The sequence below is a fragment of the Mirounga angustirostris genome, unplaced genomic scaffold (assembly GCF_029215605.1).
Source record: "Mirounga angustirostris isolate CCGP_5_RB_7025 unplaced genomic scaffold, mMirAng1.0.hap1 SCAF_16, whole genome shotgun sequence".
In the NCBI taxonomy this organism is placed as follows: Eukaryota; Metazoa; Chordata; class Mammalia; order Carnivora; family Phocidae; genus Mirounga; species Mirounga angustirostris.
This window is the reverse complement of record NW_026991724.1, coordinates 57,872,679-57,887,180: the sequence shown is the minus strand read 5'-3', so window position 1 is coordinate 57,887,180 and position 14,502 is coordinate 57,872,679. Positions and strand designations below refer to the sequence as shown.

Below are 14,502 nucleotides of genomic sequence, written 5' to 3'. Positions count from 1 at the left end.
TCCCCAGCTTAGCAGAGTAATGTACACAAAGGGCCCTCATTCTGGGGCTTAGCTCCAAACCAGTTTATCCCAGCTCCACCTCCTAGCAACTCTGAGACCTGGTACCTCAGCCCTCGGTCATTAAATGGACTTGAGGGGCACCTGGGTGGCTCAGTCGGTTAAGTGTCTGCCTTTGGCTCAGATCATGATCTTGGGTCCTCAGATGGAGCCCCGTGTTGGGCTCCCTGCTCAGTGGGGAGTCTGCTTCTCCTGCCTCTCCCTCTGCCCCTCCCTTCCTCATTCTCTGTCTCTCTCAAATAAATAAAATCTTAAAAAAAAAAAAAATGGACTTGAATTCCTGCCTCCAGGGCGGCCATGTGACTCAGACTAAGTAATGGATGCAGAGAGAGAGAGAGAAAAGTCTGGTCCCCTCATCCCCTTATAAGGACACCAATCCATCCCAGGGTCTCCACCACAAAGACCTCATTCAAACCCAATCATTTCCCAAAGGCCCCACCTGTGAACACCAAGATATTAACAATTAGGGATTCAACATATGGATGGGGGCGGGTGAGAATGGACACAACAGCTTCCACAAGCTGCAAGAAGCAAAGAAGTGGAGTCTTCCCTCCCTATTCGTTTAGGACAAGGGGTGACTTAACTCTCTGGGAGGAAAAATTCTCCTTTGCCCTTCCAAGGTTTTTCTGGCTGGTCTAAGAATTAAACTGACACAAGACAGAGTCACAGGAGAAAATGAAATTTAATTTTGCACATACAGGATCCCCACATACACGAGAGGTTCCAAGACAGAGAGGCAGGATGAGGTAGGTATCCGTGCCATGCTGAGCTAAGGAGTGGGCTGGGGGCTGGGGCCTCAAAGGGGAGCAGGGCAATAAGAACACATTTGGTAACTAGATGTTTGCCCTGCCGTGCAGATGGGCGTTCAGATAAAACTTATCTTTGGTAATAGCTCTAGTTCTGGAAAGACCCCCAATTTAGAGTCTTCTAGGTGGTTAGTTAAGTGAGAGGCAAAAGTTTCTCTTGAGCCTGCAGGGTCTTTTTTTTTTTTTTTTCTTTTTATAAATTTTTTTTTTTAAGATTTTATTTATTTATTTGAGACAGAGAGAATGAGATAGAGAGATCATGAGAGGGAGGAGGGTCAGAGGGAGAAGCAGACTCCCTGCTGAGCAGGGAGCCCGATGCGGGACTCGATCCCAGGACTCCAGGATCATGACCTGAGCCGAAGGCAGTCGCTTAACCGACTGAGCCACCCAGGCGCCCCGAGCCTGCAGGGTCTTGATTGCCTTCAGCTCAAAACAGTCCACACGCCAAAGCCAAAGTGGGCCAAAGACCTCTTTAGGATTTAGGAATGAAAACATTAATGAATGTTAGAGCACAACAGACCGTTATAGATGGTCTAGTCAGTGTTTCTCAATCCTACTACACATTAGAATCTTTTGAAGAGCTTTAGAACACAATGCACTGGGTTATGACCATGGTAAGTTGAACAAATCTCCAGAGGTGGAGCCTGGCGCACTATTATTTTTTTTTTTACAGCTCCCAAGTGGCTCTGAGGTAAAACCAAGACTGAGAACCAATGAATCTACAAAGTTTTGCTTTGTTTTTTTTTTTTTAAGGTTTTTATTTCTAAGTAATCTCTACACCCAACGTGGGGCTCAAACTCACAACCCCAAGATCAACAGTGGCATGCTCCACCCACCGAGCCAGCCAGGAGCCCCTGTACAAAGTTTACTTTTAAAATGAAACTTCAGGGCGCCTGGGTGGCTCAGATGGTTAAGCGTCTGCCTTCGGCTCAGGTCGTGATCCCAGGGTCCTGGGATCGAGTCCCGCATCGGGCTCCCTGCTTGGCAGGGAGCCTGCTTCTCCCTCTGCCTCTCTCTCTCTGTCTCTTATGAATAAATAAATAAAATCTTTAAAAATAAAAAAAAAATAAAAATAAATAAATAAAATGAAACTTCAGGGGCGCCTGGGTGGCTCAGTCGTTGGGTGTCTGCCTTTGGCTCAGGTTGTGATCCCAGGGTCCTGGGATCAAGCCCCACATTGGGCCCCCTGCTCAGTGGGAAGTCTGCTTCTCCCTCTCCCCCTCCCCCTGCTTGTGTTCCCTCCCTCTCTCCCTGTGTCTCTCTCTGTCAAATAAATAAAATCTTTAAAAAAAATAAAATAGGGCGCCTGGGTGGCTCAGATGGTTGGGCGTCTGCCTTCGGCTCAGGTCATGATCTCAGGGTCCTGGGATCGAGCCCCGCATCGGGCTCCCTGCTCCTTGGGAGCCTGCTTCTCCCTCTGCCTTTCTCTCTCGCTCTGTCTCTCATGAATTAAAAAAAAAAAAAAATCTTTAAAAAAAAATAATAAAATAAAATAAAATGAAACTTCATTGTACTGCCCCAAACAGAAACCCAACGTCACTTGCCATAAACCTGGTCCTAACAGTAAACACAATGAAAAAAAGATATAACCTGATATAAAGGGATCGGTAAGCATTAAAGCTGCTCTAGATAAACTTACTCCTTCACTAAGAAAGGCTGAAAAAGATCTGAAAAAAATAATAACTTCCTGACCACAGGATTCAGAGTTGCCACACTTTATGCCTCCGGGGGTCATGCAGGGCACTGACCTAGTTAGACCCTGATTTCAGAGACAGGGCGAGGGAAGCATGAGTTGGCCCAATCTTGCTAGACAATTTAAAAAACCAAATACTAACAAGCAATGAACGCCTATCTGAGACTAAGAAGAAAAAGATGCTTGATACTTCAAAGGGAGGGTAAGGTGGGGTGAGGACAAAGGCACCAGATCTGACTGCAACTGAAAGTGACCTCCAAGTCAACTGAGCACCCCCTGGGCGCAATGATGGACAAGCAAAGTTCGGGGCAGTGCTTGGACCAGGAGCTAGAGCCGGAAGTCCATCCCCATCATTTTCCACTTGAGGAAACTCAGAGCTCATCAAGGATGAGAACTGACCAGGGTCAACCAGCAGCGGACGTAACAACGGCAGACTTTTGCGATCCCGGTGTCTTACTCCCAAACCCTACAGCATCCCGCAGGGAGACCACACAGTCATTGGCTGTGTGTTGAGAAGCAAGATCAGCGCTCACAAAGCCCACCAGGTCCATTTCTCAGATTAACACACTGAGACCCCAGAGTGAGGAAGGGACTTGTCCAAATGCCCAGACAAAAGAGTATGACGACAATCAGACACTAACACTTGAGAGGGCACTGTGTGCGGGGCACTGTCCTAAGGTTCCATTAGGGACTCAAATTCTATCATCAGCCCCAATCTAGACGGGTAAACTGAGGCACCGAGTGTGTGCACCCCGCCCGGGGCCTCAGGGCTGGGAAGGGGCAGAGGAGCTTCAAAGATCACTTCCCAAAAGGGGAAACCGAGCCCACAGAGGATGAAAGGGTTCCAGCCCAAACTTCCCGTGGCGGGGGGGGGGGGGGGTTACAGGGTGGGTCGCGAGGGGGCGGCGCGGCTCAGAATCCACGACCTCTCAAATCTGCCCCCTCCCCGCCGTGGGGAACTATGACGTCACATGCGCGGAGCCGGGGCTGTGACCAGCAGCTTTGGGGATCCCATTCGGAAACCCGGGCGTGGGAACCGCGGGTCGCACTCACCTCCCGAGGCACTCCTTCGAAGCCCACACTTCGGGCCTCGGGACGCGGCCGGGAGCGCCTCGCCGGCGCAGACTCGGCGTCCCTCCAGCAGCGCGACCTGCGACAGCGCCCAGGAGACCGAGGCTTGCGGACCCCTGGACATCACGGACGGAGAGGGCGCGCGGGACTAACTCAATGCGCATGTGCGCCCGCGGTCTGTCGGTCAAAGCCGGCGGCGCGGCACCTCTGCCAATCGGAATCTTCCTTCCAGCCTGGCCCCGCCTCATTCGCCAGGCTTCCGGCGTCCCGCTGTCTCCAGGGTAACCGTCAGACCCACGGCCCAAGAGAGGCCCAGAAACTTCTGGGCGAGAAACGGGAGGTGCCTGGGAATGAGAAGGGTCTCCAACGCAGGCGTTCCTGCTTCTTTTCCCCGGCCCCGCTTGCCGGGTCCTGCCACAGGGGCCGCCCCGGGGTCGGTTGTGAGGGGCCCGGCCCTCACTGTAGGCGTCGCTGAGCGGGCCCGCGGTCACTATGGTAACACCTCCGGCTCGCGGTCGGCCTCTTGCGTGCTGACGTCACGCGCGGAGACCTGCGCGAAGGCGGTGGGCGCATGCGCCCGGGGCGGGAGGCGTGGCGTAGGCCCGTGGGAGGAGCCGGGGTGAGGGCGGAGCTAGGGCCTGCGCTTGGACCAGAAGCGAGCATTGGAAGTCCATCCCCATCATTTAACACTTTGAGGAAACTCAGAGCTCCTCAAAGTGCAACTGAAGAATTGGATATTTTTTTTTCTTCTTTTTATTAACATATACTGTATTATTTGTTTCAGGGGTACAGGTCTGTGATTCATATGTTTTACACAATTCACAGCGTTCACCGTAGCACATACCCCCCACCAACGTCCATCACCCAGCCACCCCATGGATATTTTCATTTTAAACTTTTTTATTTGGCGATAATTTTACATTTAGAGACAAGTTGCAGTTAGAGGGTGCCCACATGTCCCCCACCCCCAGCTTCCCCTGCTGTTAACCTCTCAGGACCACAGCACATTGGTGGAAACACAGATCTTTCACATCAGAGCAATGCTGTTCACTGAACTCCTGCCCATTCACATAGTCCTACTCTCTCCTCCGGGGTCCTTTTCTATTAGGAACCACATGGCATTGAGTTGCTAGGTCTCCCCCAGCTTCCTCTGATCCACAACCTTTTCTCAGACTTTCCTTGTTTTCTTTGACCTTGACAGTCTTGAAGGGTACTAGCCAAGTGTTCTGCAAAATGTCCTTCAATGCTTGCTCGTGACTACACTTGGCTTATGAATAGAAACTGACTTTTTAATTTAATTTTAGCTAAACATTTAACATTGCCAGTTGAGTCAATTATTGGACAGCTTCTAAGCGTGTTTAGAATGATCTGGGTATGTGAATCTACTTTTTCAACTAGATTTTATGAAATCTAATCACACAGATCAGTGATGTCTGGTGAAAAATTAGCATTCAAGTTGAGATGTGCTGTAAGTGAAAAATGCATACCAGATTTCAGACTTAATACAAAAAAGAAGGATATAAAACAAAGCATTAATAATGTTTTTATCTGTTACATGTTAAAATGATATTTTGGATATATTGAGTTAAATCGTATATATATATTTTTTAAAGATTTTATTTATTTATTTGACAGAGAGAGACACAGCAAGAGAGGGAACACAAGCAGGGGGAGTGGGAGAGGGAGAAGCAGGCCTCCCGCGGAGCAGGGAGCCGGATGGGGGGCTCGATCCCAGGACCCTGAGATCATGACCTGAGCTGAAGGCAGATGCATAACCAACTGAGCCACCCAGGTGCCCCTAAATCATATATTATTAATTAATATTGATTTCACCTATTTGTTTTTACATATTTCCAGCTTTTTTTTTTAAGATTTTATTTATTTATTTGAGAGAGAGAGAATGAAAGAGAGCACATGAGAGGGGGGAGGGTCAGAGGGAGAAGCAGACTCCCCGCCGAGCAGGGAGCCCGATGTGGGACTCGATCCAGGGACTCCAGGATCATGACCTGAGCCGAAGGCAGTCGCTTAACCAACTGAGCCACCCAGGCGCCCTATTTCCAGCTTTTTTGAGATATAATTGACATATAACATTGTATAGTTTTAAGGTGTACAACATGAGTATTTGATACATGTATATATTGCAAAATGATTACCATATTAGTTACCACCTCCATCACCTCATATAATTACGTGTGTGTGTGTGTGTGTGTGTGGTGAGGACCTTTAAGATCTACTCTCTTAGCGACCTTAAAGTATATAATACAGTATTGGTAATTGTTGTCACCATGCTGTAAATTAGAGTCCCAGAACTTATTCATCTTATAATTGGAAGTGTGAACCCTGTGACCAACATCATTTTACTTTTTAACGTGCCCCCTAGAAAGTTTTAAATTACTGTGGCTCACATGAGATTTTGACTGGACACTGCTGCCCTAGGTAACAACGTAACCAGCTTTACAGAGAACAATGTCAGGCATTGTGTTTGACAAATATCATTTCACTTAAACCTGAAAATAACGCAGTGAGGTAGGTTCAGTAGAATCTTTCTTAAGCGGATTCCACTGTTGAGTGACTCCTGGCGTAACTGATGTACCCCATCCCCTCTCTCAGACACACCGGCTGATGTTCAGGGCTGCAGAAGGCCCACGGCAAGCATACTGCTTTCTAAAATGCTTGAAGGGGGGTGTCTGCCTGGCTCTGTTGGTGCAGCAAGTGACTCTTGATATCAGGGTTGTGAGTTTGAGCCCCAGGTGATTGCAGAGATTACTTACAATAAAATCTTTAAAGAAAAAAACCAGAATGGGGCACCTGGGTGGCTCAGTCGTTCAAGTGTCCAACTCTTGATGTTGGCTCAGGTCATGATCTCAGAGTCATGAGATCGAGCCCGAGTTGGGCTCTGCCCTGGGTGTGGAGCCTGCTTAAGATTCTCTTCCTCTCCCTCTGCTCCTCCCCCCAGTCGTGCTTGTTCACACTCTCTCTCTAAACAAAACAAAAACAGAACAACAAAAATGTGTTAAATTCGAATGGGCAAGACAGTTGTAAGAATGGACTTCTTTCTCTTGTTTTTTTTTCTCTTGTTCTCTAGAAAATTTCTACGTTCCAATTGCTCTGCAAGAGTGCTTGTATTTTATGGGGCGCCTGGGTGGCTCAGATGGTTAAGCGTCTGCCTTTGGCTCAGGTCATGATCCCAGGTTCCTGGGATCGAGCCCCATGTCTGGCTCTTGGCTCGGCTGGGAGCCTGCTTCTTCCTCTTCCTCTGTCTCTCCCCTGCTCATGCTCTCTCTCTCTCTCTCTCTCTGTATCTCTCTCAAATGAAAAAATAAAAAAATAAAAAAGAGTGCTTGTATTTTTGCTCCTGCTTAAAGGGACAAATTGAAAATTGTAGGTGCACAGACCCATACTAAACACAAAACAAAACCTTGGTTCTTTTGGACCAAATGAGTGTACATTTGTATGTCTTAAAGTGTTTTTAACTGCCTATTTTTAAAAAAGATTTTTATTTATTTGACAGAGAGAGAGAGCATAAGCAGGGGGAGCAGCAGAGGGAGAGGGAGAAGCAGGCTTTCCACTGAGCAGGGAGCCTGATGTGGGATGTGGGGCTCGATCCCAGGACCCTGAGCTGAAGGCAGACACCTAACCGACTGAGCCACCCTTCAACTGCCTATTTTTTTTTAAAGATTTTATTTATTTATTTGATAGAGACACAGCAAGAGAGGGAACACAAGCAGGGGGAGTGGTAGAGGGAGAAGCAGGCTTCCCGCGGAGCAGGGAGCCTGATGTGGGACTCGATCCCAGGACCCTGGGATCATGACCTGAGCCGAAGGCAGATGCCTAATGACTGAGCCACCCAGGCGGCCCCCTCAACTGCCTATTTTAATGAACTTTTTGATGAACCAGCCAATGACTGGTCCTGATCATGATGATGGGAGGGCTTCTACTCTGTCAATACCCCCATTTTACAGATGACAAAATGAGGCATTGATAGACAATAACTTCCCCGAAGTTGCAATCCCGTAAGGGGGTGGAGCCAGAATTTACGCTCAAGAAACCTGTCTCCTTCGTAGAGCCCAAGCTCTCAACCAGGACCATGGTCATCCTCAAATGTAATATGGGCAAAGAAGCACGCAGGCTGGAGAGCTGGGACACAGTTTAATCTTGGGGTCACTACATCTTCAGATCCCTATTTCCTCAGCTGGGAGACCTAAATCTTTGAACAACAAAAAAAAAATAGACTTTGTAATAAGTCAAACCTGGGTCATTTGTGTGACCTTGGACTAATCATCAATCTCTCTGGTCTGTAATTTCTTCACCCATAAAGTGGGCAGCCTAGCAGAAGCTCCTTACAGGTTGTCACCAGAATTGGTGTCTATGATTCTTGGTATCCTTGACCCCTCATGAATGGAAGAACTGAGCCTTCAGCTGCTCCAACTAGGGTAGGTTTAATTAGAGGAACAGTGGGGGAGGGTGGGAAAGGCCAGGGAGAGCAGCTGTGGGAGACCCCTGCGGGTGCTCACCCGCCCTGGGCCTGTTGGGACCCTCAGGGACACCTTCCCGCAGTGCCTCTGGGTAGAAAGGGGTCATCCTCAGAGGACCCCAGTTCGTTACCCTCCAGACTGGTCATCTGGGGCCGGCAGGCTTCTCGGGAGGCGAGACTTCAGGGCAGATGGAGGACTGGCGACGGCTGAGCTGAGACGGAGCAGGGTCGCTAGAAAGAACAGCAGGGGTCGGTCCTAAGGAAGGGAAGAAAGAGCGGAGAAATGTAGATGTGCCTCGCTTTGTACCACAAGGAATGCGCAGCCCTAGGTCAGAGCAGGGACTCCTTCCCGTCACTCCTAGCAGGTGCCTCCTCCTCCCAGGGGTTCTTGCCACCCAATGGGAGGGGGCCGCCCCTCCAGTTCCATATGTCCCCTCCCAGTTGGGCCTTCCAGGACACTCCCTTGCTTCCCAGTTACCCTTCCCCTGGAGGGTGTGCTCGGTGACCGCAGGGACCTCCCCAGTGGCAGCCCCTGAGTCCCCCCGGCCTGTCCATCCCTGGCCCCCCGGCGCCCTTCCATGCCTCAGGCCCCAACATCCCCATACGCTCTGCCACCCCACCCCCCATGCCTCCATCCCCCGGTACCTCTGACCCCCAGCCCCACTGTGGCCCCCAGCTCCACTGTACCCCCAGCCTGGCACGCTGGAGCCCAGCAGGGTTGGGGCAGGCAGTGAATATGTGAGGTTGGCTCTGTGTACTGGAGTCCCCGGCATTGATCAGGTGGACTTCTTCCTCCCAGGGGTTCTCACAGTGTGGTGCAGGGGTCCGCAAGCTACAGCCTGAGGGTGACCCTGGTCTCCCCCACTTTTTACAGTTTTTAAAGATGAGGTAAGGGGCGCCTGGGTGGCTTAGTCGTTAAGCGTCTGCCTTCGGCTCTGGTCATGGTCCCAGGGTCCTGGGATCGAGCCCCACATCGGGCTCCCTGCTCGGCGGGAAGCCTGCTTCTCCCTCTCCCACTCCCCGCTTGTGTTCCCTCTCCCGCTCTCTCTCTGTCAAATAAATAAATAAAATCTCTAAATAAATAAATAAAGTTGAGGTAAAATCCGCATCACATAAAATTCACTATTTGACCGTTTTAACTAATCAAGGATCCATCCTGGAGTAGTTCCTCAGGAAGTTAGACAGAACTACCGTAGGACCCAGGAATTCCACCGCTCCCTATGTACGCAAAAGGACCGAAAACAAGTGTTCAAACAAAAACGTGTACACAGATGTTCGTAGCAGCACTAATCACAATAGCCGAAAGGTGAAAACAACTCAAAGGTCCTTCAGCTGTTGGATGGATAAACAAAATGTGGTCTAGTCCTCCAACGAAACGCTCCACAGCCATTAGAACAAACAAAGAGCTGGCCCCTGCCACCACCTGGATGACCTTGAAAACACGATGCCCGGTGAAGGAAGCCTGGCACAAAGGCCACGTGGTGTGATTCCGTTTCCGTGGCGACGTCCAGAACAGGCTCCCCCCCAGAGATGCGGAGAGTTGACTAGTGGTTGATGAAAATGTTTTGTAGCTAGAGGGTGGTGAGGCTTGCCCAACACGGAGAATGAGCTAAATGTTACTGTTGGTAAATACAACTCAGATTCTACCACTGGCGTTCCCCAACCCACCTGGGGTTCCCTTATCAAACCCGAGGCAACTGGGACCAAGCCCTCCCACCCCAGCGGGGTCAGAGTGCCCTTCGTGGCCATGACATACCCGATGTCCACTTCTGCATTACAGTAATGGCAGTAACACTGGGGAGGTTGACGAAGAAGGGAACCGGAAACAGAGAAAGACACGGTAGGGGTGAGGCAGGTCAAGGTTCTTCCCTCCCTTTCTCCCCACTCCTTCCTTCCTCCTTTCCTGCCCTCCTCTCTCTCCTCTGCTCTCGTCGTGACCTCCTGCGGGCCCGCTGATCCAACAGCCTCACCTCCCACATTCTCCCCAACCCCCTAAGTGGCATCATCCTCTAATGTGGGGTCTCTCAACCTCGTCACTACTGACATTTGGACCCTGATCACTGTTTGTGGGGGCGGCTGTCCTATGCAATGTAGGATGTTCAGCATCCCCTGGCCTCCACCCACTAAATGCCAGTAGCTTCCTGTCCCCAGGCATGACCACCAACTGCATCTCCAGATGCTGCTGCGTCCTCTGGGTGGCAAGGTTGCCCCCACTGGAGAACCACTGGTCTAACCAAGGACCCAAACCCAACTGAGGTTCATCTCATTGGTCCCATTTCCCCCCATCTCACAACCAATCCACCAGCACTTCTCCTTGTAGACCTGCGACGAGGTCCTCCTCTTGTCCACTCCCGTCACCACGCATCCTGCCTGGGCCACCTGGGCCTCCTCCTCGCAGTCTCTCTGCTTCCCTTCTTGCCCTGATGCCACGTCATCTCCCACACATGCACCCACAGTGACCCTTTCATACTTCAAATCAGAGTCTTGCGGATGGCTCTCCACCAGACTCAGGATAAAAGCTTCCTTCCTGCCATGGTCTAGGAGGCCCCTTTCGGATCTGGATTCCCTCTGCCCCTCTCAACTCCTGCAGATCTTCCTTTGGTCCCTCAAAGGCACACAGTGCATTTGGCCTCAGGGTCTTTGCCTTGCATGTTCCCTTGGCTCACAAGGGATGTCCCTGCAATTCTCAAGGCAGGCTGCTTCTCTGACCTCTCCCCGCCTTCTCGGGCGAAGCCGCCCACTGTCCTACATGCTGCGAGAGGTCTCCTGAGTTGCTTCCTTTTCTGGCGCTCATGGCTCATCTCACGTCTGTCCTGCCCCTATCATGTGAGCTCTGTGGGTCCAGGGACCTTGTGGGGTCTTGTAGTCCCCAGCATCCAGCAAGGGATCTGCTGCATATATATAAATATTTGAATGTCTATAAATCGATGAGCGGAATGACTACTGGCCATTTCTTGCAAGTCATAATCCACACCTCTGCTTACTGTTTGGTAGGTGACTTGGCCCTTAAGAACCTAGCTTACATGGAGAGAGAGAGGCAGAGCCAGAGACGGAGAGAATGATGAAGGGTAATATTTCATAGGAATGTCTGGGGCTGTGTTAGTACAGAAGGGAGTGGCTCCTATCCAAGCTTGAGGATGGAGGCTCAGGGTGGAGGGGGCTGGGTGGAGAGAGACAGGGAGGGAGTGAGGGAAGGAGGGAGGAAGGAAGGGGTAAGGGAGGGCAGGAGGGAGGGAGGGAGGGAGGGTGGGGCGGTTCTATCTACAGAGGGGGGTCTTCTCTCCTACCCCTTCACCTCCTTGGCGGCTCCCTCTCTCTCTTCCTCCTCTCCCTTCCTCCTCTCACTCTGCCCGCCCCCCTCCCCACCGCCCTTTGGTGACAGGCTCCTTCTTACCCAGTCTCCTTTGTTGTAGGACACGAACAGGAAGCTGACCATCATGTAGGCGCATTTCAGCATGTTCCATCTGGTCCGCTTGGCTGGCGACTTCTTGGGGGCGGTGGTGGCCAGGGAGAGCTTCTCTGGGAGAACCCGGGGGGAGTGATGCACACTGGAGTCCTGCCCTTCCCGCCTGGAAATCCCTGCCCATCCTGAGCTCCACACCTCGTCTCCACCTGCCCCTCCAACGGACATTTGGGCCTCCTGCTGCCGGGTCCCGTCCCTCCGCCCCCCCCAAGGCACCAGCCTCCTCAGCTGTCCCCCCGCTCCACGCATCGGCCCTTGCAGCCATTGTCCACGAGGGTGCCAGGACAACCTGCCCGACACCCAGATGTGACCGCATCGCCTCCCTGCTCTGGACCCAGCGTGCTGTGCAAACGGCCTTTCACCTCCCCAGCGTGCTTTCCCGCTCTTTTCATTCTAAACATTCCAGTAAAGTATAACACATGGAAGACCTCAGATTTCTACAATAAGTGTTTTATGATTGCGTGTTCTCAAGCCATCAGACCCTGGGGGTGTGTTTGTCTGTTTCTGTGGGAAGTTTGCTTGATTACAGATTAAATTTCTTTGACAAAGCATTATTCAGATATTCCACCTTCTTTTTTTTTTTTTTTTTAAAGATTTTGTTAATTTATTTGTCAGAGAGAGAGAGCACAAGGAGGGGGAGCGGCAGGCAGAGCAGTAGAGGGAGAAGCAGGCTCCCCGGTGAGCAAGGAGGCCGATGTGGGACTCGATCCCAGGACCCTGGGACCATGACCTGAGCCGAAGGCAGCCGCTTAACAACTGAGCCACCCAGGTTCCCGATATTCCACCTTCTTTTGTTTCACTTTTGGTCATCTGAGTTTTCTCAGGATTTTGTCCATTTTGTCTACACTTGCCATTTTATTGGCATATGGTTTTTCAAAATATCCTCTTTATTATTCTTTCAATACCTGCAGGATCACGTCCCCCCTAGTTTTGGTGATTTGTTTCTCCTGTATTTTTTTTGTTTGTTTCTTATCAGCAATGCTAGAGAACTACATTTTTATTAGTCTTTTCCAAAGAACCAGATGTTAGCACTGTTGATTTCTATCGTACATTTTTTTCATTGGCTTTTTATCACTTCCTTCATTCTACTTGGGTTTAATCTGTTTCTCTTTTTCAAAATCCTTTAGGTAGGGGGCACCTGGGTGGCTCAGTTGGTTAAGCGTCTGCCTTTGGCTCAGGTCATGATCCTGGAGTCCCGGAATCGAGTCCCACGTCGGGCTCCCTGCTCAGCGGGGGGTCTGCTTCTCCCTCTGACCCTCTTCCCTCTCGTGCTCTCTGTCCCTCATTCTCTCTCTCAAATAAATAAAATCTTTAAAAAAAATTTTTTTTTAAATCCTTTAGGTAGGTACTCAAATCATTGGCTTTCTGCATTTTCACCTTCCTTCCATCTTTTCTCATAAGGTACACATTTAAGATTATAAATTTCTCTCTAAGCAAAGCTTCAGCAGGTACCTGGGTGGCTCAGTCAGTTTAGCGTCTGACTTTGGCTCAGGTCATGATCTCAGGATCTGAGATCGAGCCCCATGTCCAGCCCCTCACCACGCTGGGCTCTGTGTGCATCAGGGAGTCTATTGTCCCTCTCTCTCCCCCTCTCTCCCTCTCTGCACATGTGCACACGCACTCTCTGTCTCTCAAATAATTAAATAAAACCTTTAAAAAAAAGTTATGGGGTGCCTTGGTGGCTCAGTTTGTTAAGTGTCCAACTCAATTTCGGTTCAGGTCATGATCTCAGGGTCATGGGATCGAGCCCTATGTCGGGCTCCAGGCTCAGCTGGGAGTCTGCTTGAGATTCTCTCCATCTCCCTCTGCCCCTTCCCTCTGCAACCCCCTAAAATAAATAAATAAATCTTTATAAAAAATAAAAAGCTTTGGCTGTATCCTCCAAGTGTTGATAGCGATATCCTTACTGTCATTCAATTCAAAATTCTGATCATTTTGTGATTTCTCCTTTGGCCCATGGGTTATTTAGAAGTGTATATATTCAGTGATAATTTTAGATTTCCTAATACTTTGAGTGTTGATTTACAGCCTCACTCCACTGTACTAAGAGAGCATCCTCTAAATGACTTAAATTCGGGGGCACCTGGGTTTAGTCGGTTAAGCGTCTGCCTTCCCCTCGGGTCATAATCCCGGGGTCCTGGGATCCAGCCCCCGTCTGGCTCCCTGCTTCATAGGCCTGCTTCTCCCTCTCCCTCTCCCCCTGCTTGTGCTCTCTCTCTCTCTCTCTGTCAAATAAATAAAATCTTTAAAAAATAATAATAAAAAATAAATGACTTCAATCCGAAGTTGACGGAGGCTTGTTTCATGAACCAACATGCAGCCAATTTTGGTAAGAAAAATAATCCCACGTTCAGTGAAAAGGCTGTGCATTCCATCGGGGTCAGGTTCAGAGTTCCTTCCGTGTCAGTTGCGTCATGTTGGTTCGTTGCTCTTTAGACCATCCGTATGAAGTTTTATCTACCTGTCCTATCATCTGTTGAGAGAGGTGTCCCCCACTATGACCATGAATGCATCTATTTCTTCTTGTCGTTTGGCCTGTTTTCCTTTTATGTAAAAACCAGCCGCTTTTATGCGAAAACAGATGAGAAGTGGCATATTTTCCTGGTGGATTCATCCCCTCTTTATCGATTTCAGTGCCCCTCTTCATCTCTAGGAACACTTCTTGACTCAGAACCAGTGATGTCTGGTGTCAGAATAGTTACACTGGCTTCCTTTTTGTTGGCAGCTCCTATGATAGAATTCCCCTTACTTTTCTTTCAAATTTTCTGTCTCTGTCTCTCTCTTACAGAGCTCTTATGGGAGTGGGGAGTTAAAAATGTTCTCTTTGTGGTTTTAAACTATTTTGTGACAGTGTTCCTAGAAGTGGTTTTCTTTATATTCATTCCCCTTGGGGTTCTCAGAACTTTTTTTTTAAGATTTTATTTTATTTTTTTATTAT

At 49.6% G+C, this 14,502-nt stretch overlaps 1 protein-coding gene across 6 annotated transcripts in view; it reads right to left on the bottom strand.

Moving 5' to 3' along the window:
- The window catches only part of LOC123856179 (zinc finger protein 582), a 109,022-nt gene extending 105,227 nt beyond the window's left edge, over positions 1-3,795 (bottom strand). For 2 of the 6 annotated variants that reach the window (XR_010408022.1, XM_064580528.1), the window contains exon 1: positions 3,610-3,786. The gene's annotated coding sequence lies outside the window, so the exon portion shown is untranslated. Of the gene's footprint in view, positions 1-3,609 lie in introns of all 6 variants that reach the window. The other 4 variants (XM_064580518.1, XM_064580521.1, XM_045892381.3 and 1 more) reach the window with 3 other exon arrangements.
- Between the last annotated feature and the right edge of the window lie 10,707 nt (positions 3,796-14,502).